General features: G+C 42.6%; 1 protein-coding gene and 2 pseudogenes across 3 annotated transcripts in view; 1 reads left to right on the forward strand and 2 right to left on the reverse strand.

Annotated features, from left to right (window-relative positions):
• Positions 1-16,384, reverse strand: part of IL34 (interleukin 34) — a 71,144-nt gene that overhangs the window by 20,373 nt on the left and 34,387 nt on the right. The window lies entirely within an intron of this gene.
• Positions 243-5,555, reverse strand: LOC122691480 (annotated as a pseudogene).
• Positions 3,243-4,318, forward strand: LOC122691447 (annotated as a pseudogene).

Here is a 16,384-nt window from a genome sequence, read left to right on the forward strand (position 1 = left end):
AATCTTCAGTCTATATGTGATATAAATATATATCTTCTTTATCAATTCATCTGTCAATGGACATTTACGTTGCTTTCATGTTTTGGCTATTGTAAACAGTGCTGCTATGAACATGGGGGTGCATGTATCTTTTTGAATTAGAGTTTTCTCTGGGTATATGCCCAGGAGTGGGGTTGCTAGATCATATGATAGTTCTATTTTTATTTTTTTTTCCTTCTTGAAAATTCTATTTCTTTCTTTATGGCTGTGCTGGGTCTTCATTGCTGCAAGCAGGCCTTCTCTAGCTGTGGCGAGCGGGGGCTACTCTCCAGCTGCAATGCACAGAGGCGTCTCCTGTTGTGGAACATGGGTTCTGGGCTCAAGGGCTCAGCAGCCGTAGCTCACAGACTGCACTCAGACTCATAACTGTGGTGTGTGGGGCTAGCAGCTCTGCACCATGTGGGATCTTCCCAGGCCAGGGGTCAAACCTGTGTCCCCTGCATTGGCAGGTGGATTCTTCACCAGTGCACGACCAAGGAAGTCCCATTTTTAGTTTTTTGAGGAATCTCTACACAGTTTTTCTAGCAGGTACACCAATTTACATTCTCACCAACTCTGTAGGTCTGTTATTCATAGACTTTTTAATGATGACTATTCTGACTGGTATCAAGTAATACCTCATTGCAGTTTTGATCTACATTTCTCTAATAATTAGTGATATTAAGCATCTTTACATATGTCTACTGTCCATCTGTATGTCTTATTTGGAGAAATGTCTATTTAGGTCTTTTGCCCATTTTTTGATTGGGTTTTTTGAGCTGTATGAACTATTTGTCTGTTTTGGACATTTGTATGCTTTGAACACTTGTATGTTAGGTTCTTGTATTTGTGGGTCTGTCCCCAGAGTTTCTCTGCACAGTTCATATGCTAGCTTGTAGTCTCCTTCTTTAAATGCTGTATTCCCATTATCTTTTTTGTGTGCTCTTTGGCATTTCTACAAACAATGCAGGTGTCCTCATGGTCATGAGCCATCCTGAGAGGCTGTACAAAAAACCAAACCACTTCCTCAGTGCAACCTTCATAATACAGAGCAGCTGCAAAGGTGAGATCCATTTGCAAAATGTTACTGGTCACATACTGGGCTTCTGGATAACCACTCAGACTGCTAAATATTCTTTGATGATTCTGAAGCAGTGGCAGGCAGGGGCAAATTCTAGGGCACAGTCCGTACAGGAAACAAACTCCCAAAAATCCCGATTCTCAAAGTCTGTTCCTGCTGTTTTCTCATCTTCTGTGCCTGTATTAGCATTCCTGAACTTCCATTGTGCCTGAGCATGTTCGGAAAGTTCTAGTGCTCGCCAGCAACGGCAAGGTGCCGCCAAGGCATTCCCTAGAGACAGGTGGTAACTGCCCTCTCATAGAAGTCCCTGGGTGGGACTGTCATACACCCTCACTCACTGCTGTGCGTCTGCAAGAGCTTTCTGGAACCCTTTGATCATCATCTAGATGACTGCCCAACCCCCATAATAGCATTTTTAAGGAAACATATCTACATATAATAGCTATAAGCATCACTGTACTCTTTCTTGACATAGTATGCACCTCCTTGCTTCTTGAAAGACTCTGCCGCCCTCTCAGTTTCTTCGTGGTTGAGCAGTTCTGGCTCCTTCGCTGCTCTCACCACATCGCGCTCAGTAGTGGTCACCATCTTACCACCGGGACTAGTATCTTCATTTCTTTTTATTGTCATATAATATTCCAAAGGTACTGATATACCACGTCTTCTTTATCCACTCACCAGCTGATAGGCATCTGGGTTGTTTTCTTTTTTTTTTACTTCTCTGAGTTATACTGCTATGAACACTTGTGTATAAGTCTTTGTGTTGGTGTATGTTTTCCGTTCTCCTGGGTTTATTTGTAGGAATGTAGTTGCTGGGTCATATGGCTACTCACGGTTAAATTTTGAGGAAATGTCAGTCAGCTTTCCAAAACAGCTATACCATTTTATAGTCCCACCATCAATGTATGATGGTTTTGATTTCTCTGTATCCTCACAAACACTTGTTAATATCACTTTCCTGATAATGTCCCCTGAGGCACAAAACTTTTTAAATTTGAGGAAGCCCAATTTACCTTTTTTTTTTTCTTGGTTGCTTGTGCTTTTGGTGTCATATCTAAGAAAAAGTGTCTAACCCAAGGGCACAAAGATATACATGCTTTATTCTAAGACTTTTATAATTATAGCTCTTGCATTTAGGTCTTTGATCCATTTGGAACTGATTTTTGTATATGGTGTGAGGAAAGAGCCCAACTTCACTCTTTTGCATATTACTATCCAGCAGTCCCTGCACTAGTTTTTAAAAGATGATTCTTTCCCCACTGAATAGTCTTAGCACCCTTACTATATTTCAGTTGACCATAAATACATGGGTAGATATGGATTTACTTCTGGACTCTCAATTCTATTCCACTGATCTATTATGTATATCTTTTTTTCATGGTCACGCCACACAGCTTGTGGTATCTTAGTTCTCTGACCTAGGACTGAACCTGACTCCGGCAGTGAAAGAGTCAAGTCCTAACCCTTGGAGAGCCAGAGAATTCCCTATTTTTATATCGTTATGCCAAAATCACTCTGTCTTGATTTCTGTAGCTTTATGGTACATTTTGAACAATTTTAAGACATTTTAATCTATAATAATTTATTTTTCCCTTTCTGTTTTTATTGAAGAAACTGAGTCACTTGTCCTGTAGACTTCCCACATTCTGGATTTGGATAATTGCACCCCTGCAATGTCATTTAACATATTTATCTCTGTAATTATAATATTTAGATCAGGAAGCTTCACTGGGCTCAGGCATTATTTTCATAGGAGGTGTTGCATTATATCAGGAGACACAGAAGCTTTGTTTGTCCCACTTTAAAGAGCGAATGTCATGTTCTTTCTCCATGATCCATCCATTATAAAGTTTTCCATCATCGTTTTACCTTTCATCACATACTCAGGATGACAGCCTTGATCCACTGTTTTCTTAGGTGGTGACTTTCTATCTTCTCTTCTACATATACTGCTGTGATTCTTTTATAAAGTAGAACATTCCTTCCTCATCTATTTTCTTAAGATGTGGCCTGGGTAGAAAAAGCAGGATAGAAGCTTGACTCTTGACCCCAGGGCACCAAGGCATGAGTGACGATCACCATTATGCAGGGTTCTCTCTGATGCGGGAGCCACCGCCATTGCCACCAGGAGATTCTTGTCAGGATGATGAAACTGTCCATTGGAAACTTGTCCTAGGAGGCCACAGAGCAGGAGATCCGCTCACTCTTCGAGCAGTGCTGAAAGGTGCTGGAATGTGACAGTATTAAGAACTATGGCTTTGCGCATACAGAGTACAGACAGCAGCTGAGGACGCCACACACAACCGGTCCCACTGCTGGCTGCCTGTGGGTGAACAGCAAGGTGAAAACCAGCCAGGACAAGAGCAAAGCGTCAACCAAGTTGCATGTAGGCAACATCAGTCCTATTTGTACCAACCAATAGCTTCAAGCCAAGTTTGAGGAGTATGGTCCAGGCATCAAATATGACGACATTGTGAAAGATTATGCCTTTGTACACATGGAGTGGGCAGAGGATGCAGTGGAGGCTGACAGGGGCCTTGATAGTTTCCAGGCAAAAGAATTCATGTGCAATTGTCCACCAGCTGCTATGGACTGCCCCTGGGATGGGAGACCAGAGTGGCTGCTGTCAGTGTGGGAAAGAGGGGCACCGGTCAAAAGAGTGCCCAACAGGCCGTACAGGTCGCGTGGCGGACTTTACCACGCAATTATAATGAACAGTATGGAGTGGTGTGCGCAGCTTACACCATGGGCTACGCGGAATCCATTTATTACAACGATGCTATCCTCTGGAGCACCTGACTACTGCAAGCGTCCCTGAGTTCACTTTCATGAGGCAGCAGTGGCGGCGGCAGCGTCTCCACACGACTACACAGAGCAGACCATGTCCCATCTGCCTCAAGTCCAGAACATAGCTGTGACCCGCCGCCTCAGCTCCACTTCTGTTGATCCCGACAGACAGACACCTGTTGCCACACTCAGGCGCTACTGCGGCCACTGCCCACCACTTCCTCCTGAGATGGAGGGGACAGGAGCCCCCTGCGTCCTGCAGCAGGGCTGTGCGCCGCACAGGTGGAGAGGGCTATGGTTACGGGCTAGAGAGTGAGCTGTCTCAAGCTTCCGCAGAGGCATGCAATTCTCTGTGGCATGGCCCAGTACAAACGGGAGCGGTATGCGGGCTGAGCTGGGTACTCAGCCTTTGAAAAGCTGGAGATGGGATAACTGCAGACTGCAGATCCTCACGCTGCTGTCACATAGGAGAACTTGCTCCGCATGGGCCCCCTTGCGGACATGTTTCCACTGCTTCATGTCTCAGTAAACAGAGGAGTTTGTGACCAACCATGTTTTCTTTCTTTTTTAAAAAAGCTTTTTTCTGTTGTTGTTTACGTATTTTGGCTGCCCCGGGTCTTCGCTGCAATGTGGGTTTTCTCCAGTTGTGGCGAGCAGGGGCTCCTCTTCGTTGTGGTGTGTGGGCTTCTCATTGCGGCAGCTTCGCTTGTGGAGCACGGGCTCTGGAGAGCAGACTTCAACAGTGGTGGCTTCTGGGCTCCAGAGCACAGGCTCAGGAGCTGTGGGTCAGGGGCTTAGCTGCTCCGTGGTAGCACGTGGAATCTTCCCAGACCAGAGAAAGAACCTGGGTCCCCTGCACTGGCAGGTAGATTCTCAACCAGGGAAGTCTCTTTGTTTTCTTTTTAATTCTTCTAAGCTGACTTTCTTCTTTTCTCCTGGTACCAGTCCCCGTAGCCTTTCACTCTGACCCTTATATTCTCAGCCTTTGAGCAGCCCTAGGTAAGGGTTTTGCTGGCATCCCCTTCCTCCCACACAGTAGAATCCCTCTTATCCTGCTTTCCTTAGATGTTAAACCCTTCTCCCTGTCTACCCGCAACATCTCCTTTCCCTTTAAAATGACATGTATGGAGAAGGAAATGGCAACCCACTCCAGTATTCTTGCCTGGAAAAGTCCATGGACAGAGGAGCCTGGCGGGCTGCAGTCCATGGGGTTACATGACTGAGCATGTGCACACGAGGGTGGAGGGAGATGGGTTGGTAGCAATAAAGTGGTAGAACTGAAATTAAAAAAAAAATAAAAAATAAAATGACATGTAGAGGCAAGCAAACTTTTTACTTTTCTGTGTTAGCTCTGAACTCTAACATTGAAGCTAATCCTTTGAAATTGCTAGGACAATTGGGGTTTTGGCTGTTGCTGTTGTTGTTTTTATGTGACCTGTGATTGTGGCATAACATTAGCTGAAACTCAGCCTTGTCTTACTCCACTTTAAAAAAATATGTATTTTGACAAATTTATAACACTTTAAAAAAAGTATGATTCGTTTTCTTTCCTTACCAGCTTTCAGAGTGAGTTGTTGCCTAACAGCTTCCAAAGGTAATTAATGATGATTTTTCAGTTATCACCTTGAGTTCATTAATTTTTAAAATTTTTGTATTTCAATCCATTAAAGTCAGGTTCAGTCAGTCAGTTCAGTCACTCAGTCGTGTCCAATTCTTTGCAACCCCATGGAGTGCAGCAGGCCAGGCTTCCCTGTGCATCACCAACTCCCGGAGTTCACTCAAACTCATGTCCATCAAGTCGGTGATGCCATCCAACCACCTCATCCTCTGTCCTCCCCTTCTCCTGCCACCTTCAATCTTTCCCAGCCTCAGGGTCTTTTCCAATGAGTCAGTTCTTCACATCAGGTGGCCATAGTACTGGAGTTTCAGCTTCAGCATCATTCCTTCCAATGAATATTCAGGACTAATTTCCTTTAGGAGTGACTGGTTGGATCTCCCCATAGTCCAAGGGACTCTCAAGAGTCTTCTCCAACACCACAGTTCAAATGTCTTTGGCGCTCAGCTTTCTTTATAGTCCAGCTCTTACATCCATATATGACTACTAGAAAAACCATAGCTTTGACTAGATGGACCTTTGTTGGCAAAGTAATGTCTCTGCTTTTTAGTATGCTGTCTGGGTTGGTGATAGCTTTTCTTCCAAGGAGCAAGCATCTTTTAATTTCATGGCTAAAGTCACCATCTGCAGTGATTTTGGAGCCCAAAATAATAAAGACCCTCACTGTTTCCATTGTTTCCCCATCTATTTGCCATGAAGTGATGGGACCGGATGCCATGATCTGTTTTCTGAATGTTGAGTTTTAAGCCAGTTTTTTCACTCTCTTCTTTCACTTTCATTAAGAGGCCCTTTAGTTCCTCTTCACTTTCTGCCATAAGGGTGGTGTCATCTGCATTTCTGAAGTTGTTGATATTTCTCCCAGCAATCTTGATTCCAGCTTGTGCTTCATCCAGCCCAGCATTTCTCATGATGTACTCTGCATATAAGTTAAATAAGCAGAGTGACAATATATAGCCTTGACGTACTCCTTTCCCGATTTGGAACCAGTCTGTTGTTCCACATCCAGTTCTAACTGTTGTTTCTTGACCTGCATACAGATTTCTCTGGAGGCAGGTAAGGTGGTCTGGTAGCTCCATCTCTTGAAGAAGTTTACACAGTTTGTTGTGATCTACACAGTAAAGGCTTTGGCATAGTCAATAAAGCAGAAGTAGATGTTTTTCTGGAACTCTCTTGTTTTTTGATGATCCAACGGATGTTGGCAATTTGATCTCTGGTTCCTCTGCCTTTTCTAAATCCAGTTTGAACATCTAAAAGTTCAAGGTTCATGTACTGTTGAAGCCTGGCTTAGAGAATTTTGGGGATTATTTTGCTAGTGTGTGAGATGAGAGCAATTGCACGGTAGTTTGAGCATTCTTTGGCATTGCCTTTCTTTGGGATTGGAATGAAAACTGACCTTTTCTAGTCCTGTGGCCACTACTGAGTTTTCCAGATTTGCTGGCATATTGAGTGCAGCACTTTCACAGCATCATCTTTTAGGATTTGAAATAGCTCAGCTGGAATTCCATCACCTCCACTAGGTTTGTTTGTAGTGATGCTTCCTATGGCCCACTTGATTTTGCATTCCAGGATGTCTGGCTCTAGGTGAGCGATCACACCATCATGATTATCTGGATCGTGAAGATCTTCTGTGTATTCTTGCCACCTCTTGAACAAAGTCAGGTTCACTGAGATATAACTGATAAACACTAAAGTTCACCCTCTTTGATGAATTTCAACAATTACTCACACCAATACATTATTCAATTTATAGAACATTTCTACCACCCAAAAAAAGTCCCCTGTATCCTTTAGCAGTCAATCCTCTTCCCCACCCTACACATCTGGCAATCATTTAATGTCTGTTCCTGAAGTTTTATTTTTTCCAGATTATTATATAAATGGAATCATATAGTATGTTGCTATTTCTGTCCTGCCTTCTTTCACTCAGCTAACAGGTCAGGGATCCTTCCGTGTTGCTAAGTCTATCAGTAGCCTCTTCCTTTTATTACTGAGTAGTTTTCCATCGTTCCAGGTGTTTGCAAGTATAAATAAGGCTATATTGTACATTTGCATACAGGTCTTTCTGTGGATATATGTTTTTATTTTTCTTAGGTAAATACCTAGGAGTGAGTGGCTGGGTGATAGCCTAACATTTAAACAATAAGACATTGCCAACCTATTTTCCAAAGTGGGTGGTTGTTTTTCTTTTTAACATTCAAATTATTTCATCATTTGGCGAGTGGGAGCTCCTTGCAGTGGGTCCTGTCCTATCCACATGACTCCAGGAGTCTTCAGGAGCTTCCTTGCTTTCAGCCATGATGGGGGTTTCCTGGCTTACTGTGTACATTTTCTGCCTCAGACTAGATAGAAATCAGCTACTTTTCCATGGAATTATTTTAGTGGGAATGGTACTTAGAAACCACAATCTGAACACTACAGTGCTCCTTACTCCTGGGTTTCAATGTTTACAGGCCTTTTCAGGTGGATAGACCTAGGAAATTCATATTTTTTAGAAACAAAAATATTCATTATTTTGTAGATAAATCACTAGAATCATAAACCTTTTAAATTCTTTAGATTATTTTTTGCATCTCTTTTGTGCTGAAAATCTTGTTTCTTAATCACATTTAAGATAATTATTTTCTTTGTCCTTTCACATATTATTACTACTGTTTCAACACAGTAACACTGATGTTTTAACAATAAAACAAGTCTGTGCAGTTTAAGATTTTTTCATGGTTCTTTCTTAGATTATATTCTCAAAATAATGGGAATGTACAGTCAAAAAATCAAGCATTTCTGTTTCTTATTTTTAAAGATTTTTAAAATTTTGTGTTTTAATTATATAAAACATATCATTTCCAAGTAAAAACTAAATGATAAAAGTCATATTCAGAAAGCTCTATCTTTCTCCCCCCTTATTTCTCCCTCCCTGATAAAACAATTTCATTAGTTTTTGGTTATCCTTACATTGGTTACATTTTTAAAAAACAAGCATATTTTTCATATTTCCTCTCTTTGCCCCCAAAGGTGGCATTTTACCCATATTCCTTTGCACTTTGCATTTTTTTAAATTTATTTATTTTTAATTGAAGGATAATTGCTTTTTGATATTGTGTTGGTTTCTGCCATACCTCAACATGAAGCAGCCATAGGTATTCATATGCCCCTTCTTGCATCTTGCTTTTTAAAAGCTATTTTAAAATAAAATATAGAAGTAACAGAAAACAAATATATAGTTTAATGAATTATTATAAGATAATCAAATCTTATATCTACCATGAAATCAAGGAACAGAACCTAGTAGGCCACTCCAGAAGGCTCTCCATGAGTCCCATCTCACTTACCAAAAAGTAACCACCATCCTGATTATTACAGAAACATTTGTTGGGTTTCTTTCTGTTTTATCAACCAAGTGTGCTTCCCTAGACAGTAAAGGTTTTAACTTTGCCCATTTTTAAAATTCATGTATCTTTTAATCCTCTTTTAGTCCACAGGATTTCTCCTCCATCCCATTCTTCCCTTTACAATTCATCTGTTAAAGAACCCAGGATAGGAACCTCCCTGATGGTCCACTGGGTAAGACACCAAGCTGCTACGGCAGGGTACCTGGGTTCAATTCCTGGTCAGGGAACTCGATTCCACATGCAGCAATGAAGCCCCGGCACAGCCAAATAAATAAAAACAAATTAAAAAAAAAAAGAACCCAGGACGCATGTCCAAGAGTGTCCCCAGTCTAGCTTTGCTGGTTGTGCATTCATGGTGCAATTCAACACGCTCCTCTGTCCTGTGCTTTTTGCACACTGGGGATTGGATCAGACTCAAGTTTAAATCCTTCGTCACAACTACAGGCGGTGCCAGGTCCACTCTTCCCTGGTGTTGGTAGCTACTGATGCCTAATGTCTAGACTCAATATGAATTAATGGGTTCATTAATTCATAACCCTTGAAAGGGTTGCTACGTGTGATATTCTCACTCACACTGCCATCTGATCAAGCCTTTTCCCATGAGGCAAGCAGAGTCAGTAGCAGATTGGCAGCTTTGCCAAGATGTCTGATATGACATATGATATGCCACAATATGACATATGGTGCTTTCTTCCCACATCTGACCTCTCTATGAAATCAGAAAGTCTCCAGCCTTCTGTGGTTTGTTTTCAAATACCGGCTTCTCAGAAAAGGACTGGCTGGCGACCAGACATGCACGGCCTTTACCCTTGTGATCCAAAGCCACCTGAATGATTTTATCAACTGAGACTCACTCCTGGGTCCACAGACCAAATGCTTGGAGCAGGCGGCACACTTCTGACAGGTGCTGCATGTATACAATCCGTGTCAGCACATCTGGGAAGCTTGGCACTACACCAGATCCCTAGGGCATCTCCCAAGCTGGAGACTGTCTTAGGCAAAGCAAAATATGAAAACCTGCCTGCCGACAGGAGCCCTGAAACAGGAAGATGCATGACTCAGCGTATCCTTAGAAGCAGGTATCTAGCACAGCACTATTTGGGTCACAGCTACATATTTGAGATATGTTTCTCTATATTCATTCAACTTTTTACTTAAATTCATTTGTAAAGAAAACTCCACAACACTTAACATTGAGAGAAAAACAGTTCTCACTCGCCAAAATGAGAAGCTAACATCAGGGAAAAGTAAAATAACGTAAGTTCAAGTGAGAAAGCATTGCCTGCAGAGCTAGGGACGTGCTCTCTTTTTTGGAAAGGGAGTATTAGCAAGGATTTCTGTTGTTTGTTTTTGGCCGTGAGGCTTGTGAGATCTCAGTTTCCCAACCCCAGGTACTGAACCTGGGCTCTAAGCAGTGAAATCAGAGTCCTAACCACTGGACCTCCAGGGAGTTCCCTCGCAAGGCTTATAGAGGTGTTTGAAATACAATAGCACCAGCATGAGTCTTTCTCCCAGAGCAGTCCTTCTCAACCTGGAGGTGACATTTGGCAATGTCTCGTATTCTTGCCTGGAGAATCTCAGTGACGGGAGCCTGGTGGGCTGCCGTCTATGGCGTCGCACAGAGTCGGACACGACTGACGTGACTTAGCAGCAGCAGCAGAGATAACTCTGGTTGTCACAAGTGGGAGTGGGGGCGCTATCGGCACCTAGTAATGGGTGGAGGCCAGGATGCTGTAAACATTCTACCGTGTACAAGGCAGCCGCCCTGCAACAAAGAATTTTTCAGCCCCCATACGTCAATGGCTCTGAGACTAAGAAATCCTGTCCTAGAGAAGAAGAGTTGAAAAAGAACTGAAAAGAAATGTCCTCACTCTGAAATTCAATATTATTTAATGTAGGATACAAGGACCCTGTTACACCATCCCAGCATTAACTAATGGCACACAACCCACACTTAGAGAAAGCTTTCTAAATGACGCAAAGCCTTGGAACCAAAGCACTAGTGCTAAAAGAACACTGCTATCAGAAAACGGAGAGACATCCGCAGACCCAGCCGCTGGGTCACGCTGCACTGCATGCTGCTCTCACAGTCAACATCCACCAAGGACCTAGTACTTGCTGGCACTGTGCTGGCAGCTGGTAAGTGTGATTCCAGTAAGACGGGTGCATGCCAGTGGGGAAGGCAAACAGCTAAATAAATGAGTAGAAAACAGTATCATTGAAAAGTGTGTTCAGCTAAAGGAAGATGAAAAACCACCAACTGCTGGGGGGTGCGGTGAGGTGTTGGTGGGGGGGTGCCAGAGAAAGTGATGATTTCAGTTCTTAACCCTCCCGAGGAGATCCCGCTGGTTAGAAGCAGAGCTAATTCTAAAGCAATGCATAGCTTCTGGCTTCTGGTAGGGTATATGCTTCTGACACTAACTGTAGAATGGATTAAGATCTGTAAATATACTCTAAAGTAATTTTAAAGGAAAAAAAAAAAGGCAGTACACTTGGAATATCCACTGCATTGCTGTTTACACTTCAAGAAGGAAAACTAGAAACAACCCAAATGCCAAACAACAGGAAGGCACTTAGCATGACCTGAGAACCAACGGCTGTTTATTGAGTCCTGCCCATGTGCCAATGAGCTTACATCCTGTGTAGCAAAATGATTACACCTTTTTCTCCTTGTAGCAACTGTGAGAATTAATCCTCCCATCCCCTGAGAAAAGCCAGACTCAGAGAAGACATGAAAAGGGAGTCTTTTCAACCAATGCTGTAGAAACTACCTGAAATTCTTATTTTAAAATGTATATATCTATTTATTTGGCTGTGTCAAGTCTTCATTGCAGCATACTAACTCTGAGTTGTGGTATATGGGATCTGGTTTCCTGCCCAGGGACCGACCTCAGGCCCCCAACATTGGGAACACAGAGTCTTAGCCACTGGACCACCGAGGAAGTCCCGGAAGTCCTTATTTTTGAAAAAAAATTAAGCAAAACCCTAAAAAAAAAATAAAATAAGCATAGCCCTTACCTCACACTATGCATACAATAACTTGAAATGGATCATAGATGTAATTGTAAAACCTAAAACTAAATAAATTTTAGGAGAAAATATTTGTGACTTTGAACTGGGCAAAATTTTCTTATATTTGACTCAAAAGCACAAACCATTTTAAAAAAATGGTGTTGTGGATGAGGAATAACAGGAATAAGTTAGAATAATACCATTATCAGAGTATCTGTTTTTATAGTTATCATCTATTATGGCAAATGATATGGATCTCCCATTTGTGCTAGTGATATAATGACTCCCTTTTAAATAAATGTGTCTAGGTTTCCAAAATGTGAATGACCCTAAGGAAAAAAATGTGCAGGTAAGATACTGACTCTGAAGCTAGAACCTTGTGTTCAAATTCTGGCTCCATCTTGCCTTGGGCAACGTGAGCATTCTCGTCTTCCCTCAGACTCCTCATCTGTAGAATGGCCTTGAGACAAAACTCTGACCTCAAAGGGTTATGGGAGTATTTACCAAGTTTCCATATATAGAAAACTTAGAACATGGGATGGTATGCAGGAGCTCAGTATTTACTATAATAATTATTATTCACTATTATAAAAGGCAGCAAAGACGTGTCTTGGAAAACTGAAGCTTTTTCTTTTATTCCTGAATTATTCCCTTTATTGCTATTGCTTTAGCACCATCAATAGAGATCTGTGAGGAAAATACTTAATTGTGAAAGAAAGAAAGAAATCCAGTGTGGAACTAGTCACGTGGGACCCCTGAACATTCTGAACAGCTCCTGAAAGCTGCTGATGTCCTTCTGAAGGACTCCAACCTCCGACCTTCAAACTCTGACCTCCAATGAGCAAGGAGACTCAAGAGTGAAAGACCAGAGTGTGGAGGGCTCAAACTTCTGCTATTCTTAGAAAAAAGTGACAGCTGACAAAGGGATTCCAGCAGACCTTTGTGCCCAAAAACTTCCTTGGAGCAACACAACCAAAAAGCAGCAGATCAGTAGCTGGAGGGCCTTGAGCTCTACAGCTCATGGATAGAAACGTGAGCAGAGGTCTACCCTCTCTATGCACCAAAGAAAATACTGCCAAGAAAGTAACCAAGATCATGAGAATATGGAGCAACTGGAGCTCTGACACACTACCCTTGGGGGCCTACAATCATTCTGGAAGACTGTCTGGCAATACTAATAAAATGAGCTATATACCTGCTGTACAAAGCAGCAATTCTACCCCTAATATCAACCTAGAAAAATCAAGACCCATGTGCTCAAAAACAAAAAAAGAATATGCATTGCTACTATGTTCATATCATGAATTATATGCAGTCCCAAAAGTTGAAAACGATTCAAATGCTCATCAACAGGAGAATGGATACACAAATCTGGTATAATCACACAGTGGAAGACTGCTCAGCAAGAAAAAGGAACAAACTAGTGATCCACGCGACAACATGCATGACTCTCAAAAACACTGCCAGTAAAAGACGACAGACACCAAAGAGCACATGCTCCATAATTCCATTTATTTGAATGCAATAATGTAGCTGACTCTGCAGCTACAGAGTCAGGACAGAAAGGGGCATGAGCAAATTCACAGTGATGGAAATATCCTGGTTCTTGAATGGGGCAGTGGTCACCTGGGTATACACAATTGTCAAAAGCCATCTTAACTGGGAGGAATACTGTCCCCCCAAAATTCATGTCCACCAGAATCTTAGAATGTGACCTTATTTGGAAATAGGGTCTGTAATTAGTTAAATTAGAGTGAGGCCCTATCAGGTTACAGAAGGCCCTCATCCAAGGACTGATGTCTTTATAAGAAGAGAAAACAGACACCCAAGGAGAAGACAACGTGATGATCAGAGATGAGAAAAATAGGTCCACAAGCCATGGTGGCTGCAAGCAATCACCAGGAGCCAGGAAGAGGCAGTGAAAGGTCAGGAAAATCATGGCCTCGTGGACACCTTGATTCTGGGTTTCCAGCTTCCAGACCCATGAGAGAACGCACTTCTTTTCTCTTAAAGCCACCAAATTTGTGGTACTTTGTTACAGAGCCCCAGGAAACTAATACACCATCAAATAATGTTTAAAGTCTGTGCCTTTTAAGTAATTTTACTACAGCTTTAAAAATTGCAAATAACTCATCGGAAACAGCAAATTGGGGATGAGGGTTTCAACCTGGTTTCTGTTTCACCATATTAGACAGAATACCTGAAGGAGAGCCAGACCCTGCTGCTCAGAATCCACACTTAATGAGAGAAGCCAGGCATTGCCCAAGGGGTCTCTCCCTCCCAATGGCTCTCCCTTTTACAATCAACCACTATCTGCATCTGTTTCCTCTGCCCACAGCAAAATGCCTCTTTCACTCTCTCAAACACAAATATTTGGGTACTGTAGGCAATACTACCCAGGAGAGCCACTGTGCGGATGCCCCATTCAAAAATGAACCAACCCACTTCTCAGGGAGCACCAAGCGTCAGAATTAAAGGCTGCAGAAAAGCCTGGTTAGGGACCAAGCGCCTTAACCCAACTTTTCAGTAACTCACAGATTGATTATCTGAAATGCCAACCTTTAAGAATCTTTGATTCCTTTGCTTTCTGTAGCGCAGACACTTAGAAAATGGGACTTTTTATTTCATTATTTTGCTTCATCTTAGAAGACCCTGACCCTGCGTGGGAAAACCATCTAAGGGTTGGAATCTGCGATATCTGCTCGCGTTTACCGATCCTGGACTTCATCACTGACTCCCTCAGGCTTGTCTCAAGTAGGAGATTCTGTCAGCAACCAAGGCCTTCTGTTCAATGATGGGTTTTACTTCCAATTCCAGGGCTTTTGTCTATGAAATCTGCAGTGTTCAATACATTGCTCCATTAAAAGTTCTGCCTATTGTAATTTTATTTCAACAATCATTTATTAAAAGCTCTGCCTATTATAATTTCAATAATCATAACATTGGTTTTAAATGTTAATAAAACAGTATACCTAAAAAAAAAAAAAAGAAGACGACCCTGACCCTGAGAACTTTTCACTTGTCTAAGGACACCTGCAGATATCTGCATGAGGATTGGGGTCAGCAAAAGTCAGGAAGATCACTGAATGTAAAGACCACCTGGTCCAATCCCCACTGGATGCTCCAATACCCATTCCGGCTCCCCCATATTTATGGCTGCGGAATTTGCTGGGCATGAACTGACTGATTCCACACAACAAGGCTAGAGATAGAACCACTATTATCTTTATTTTTTGTCTGCAGAAACTGAGGACCAGAGGTGTGATGTAACTCGTCTGAGGTTACACAGTAGTACACAGAGGAAGATCTGAGCCCAGACAAACTGGCCTGGAAATCTTAACCACCAGGCTGCACTGCCAAGTGGACGCCTCTTTCGATTGGGCACTGCATTCCCCAGTGACTGAGAACCCAAAGGTTTGTTATAGATCCAGAGCTCCTTCAACGTTTTTCCCTTCTCGAAAACCATTAGAGCAGTGAGTCCCAAGGTCCATTGGGACATCCTCTAAAGCACTAAATAAACAAAACTGAGTGGAACAGGATTAAGGTTGTTTAATTTTGTTTTGGGGAGTTTTGGAATGTTTTGTTTTATTTTGAGATGAAAGCTAACCAAACAACTACAGAGCTAAACCGAAAAAGACTAAGATCAGGATCAGGCATTTTTTCCCAACTTGACGCAAAACCATAGTTGCTGTTTTCTTTTTTGCTTTTTTCTTTTGGTGGCATTATGCAGCTTGCACAACCCTAGTCCCTGGCCAGGATCAAACCTGTGCACATGCAGTGAAAGCATGGAGGCCTAACCGCTGGACTAGGGAACTCACCAAACCCCAACTTCTATTGTCCACTACACCAGGAAGGAGTTTGGAGCTGGGCTTCCCAAAAGAGAATCAAACAAAGGGTGCCTTACCTTGCAGGCGGACTCTGTACTGTCTGAGCACCAGGGAAGCCCTTAGAAAAGGACACTTCCGCCCATACGTACCATATTCCTGACTCTGTACATGTCCAGAGATCGTCTCCAGAGGAGTCCATAATAGTTGTTGACTCAAAGAAGATCCTCCAGTAGGGTGGCATGCACACGAAAAGACCAAAAGGAGGGAATTCCCTGGAAGTCCAACGGTTAGGACTCGACACTCTCACTGCTGTGGCCCAGGGCCATCCCGACCAGGGACTGAATCTGTGCCATGGCTGTTAAAGCCCAGAATCCTAACTACTAACCCACCAAGGAGCTCTCAGAAACTTAACGTAATGATAGATCCCAGGAAATCCATAAATGTTGAATAAGCATTTAACAAAAAACACATTCAGTTCAGTTCAGTTCAGTTGCTCAGTCGTGTCCGACTCTTTGCGACCCCATGAATCGCAGCACACCAGGCCTCCCTGTCTATCACCAACTTCCAGAGTTTACTCGAACTCATGTCCATCGAGTCGGTGATGCCATCTAGCCATCTCATCTTCTGTCATACCCTTCTCCTCTTGCCCCAAAACACA

The sequence above is a fragment of the Cervus elaphus genome, chromosome 4, assembly GCF_910594005.1.
Source record: "Cervus elaphus chromosome 4, mCerEla1.1, whole genome shotgun sequence".
Lineage (NCBI taxonomy): Eukaryota > Metazoa > Chordata > Mammalia > Artiodactyla > Cervidae > Cervus > Cervus elaphus.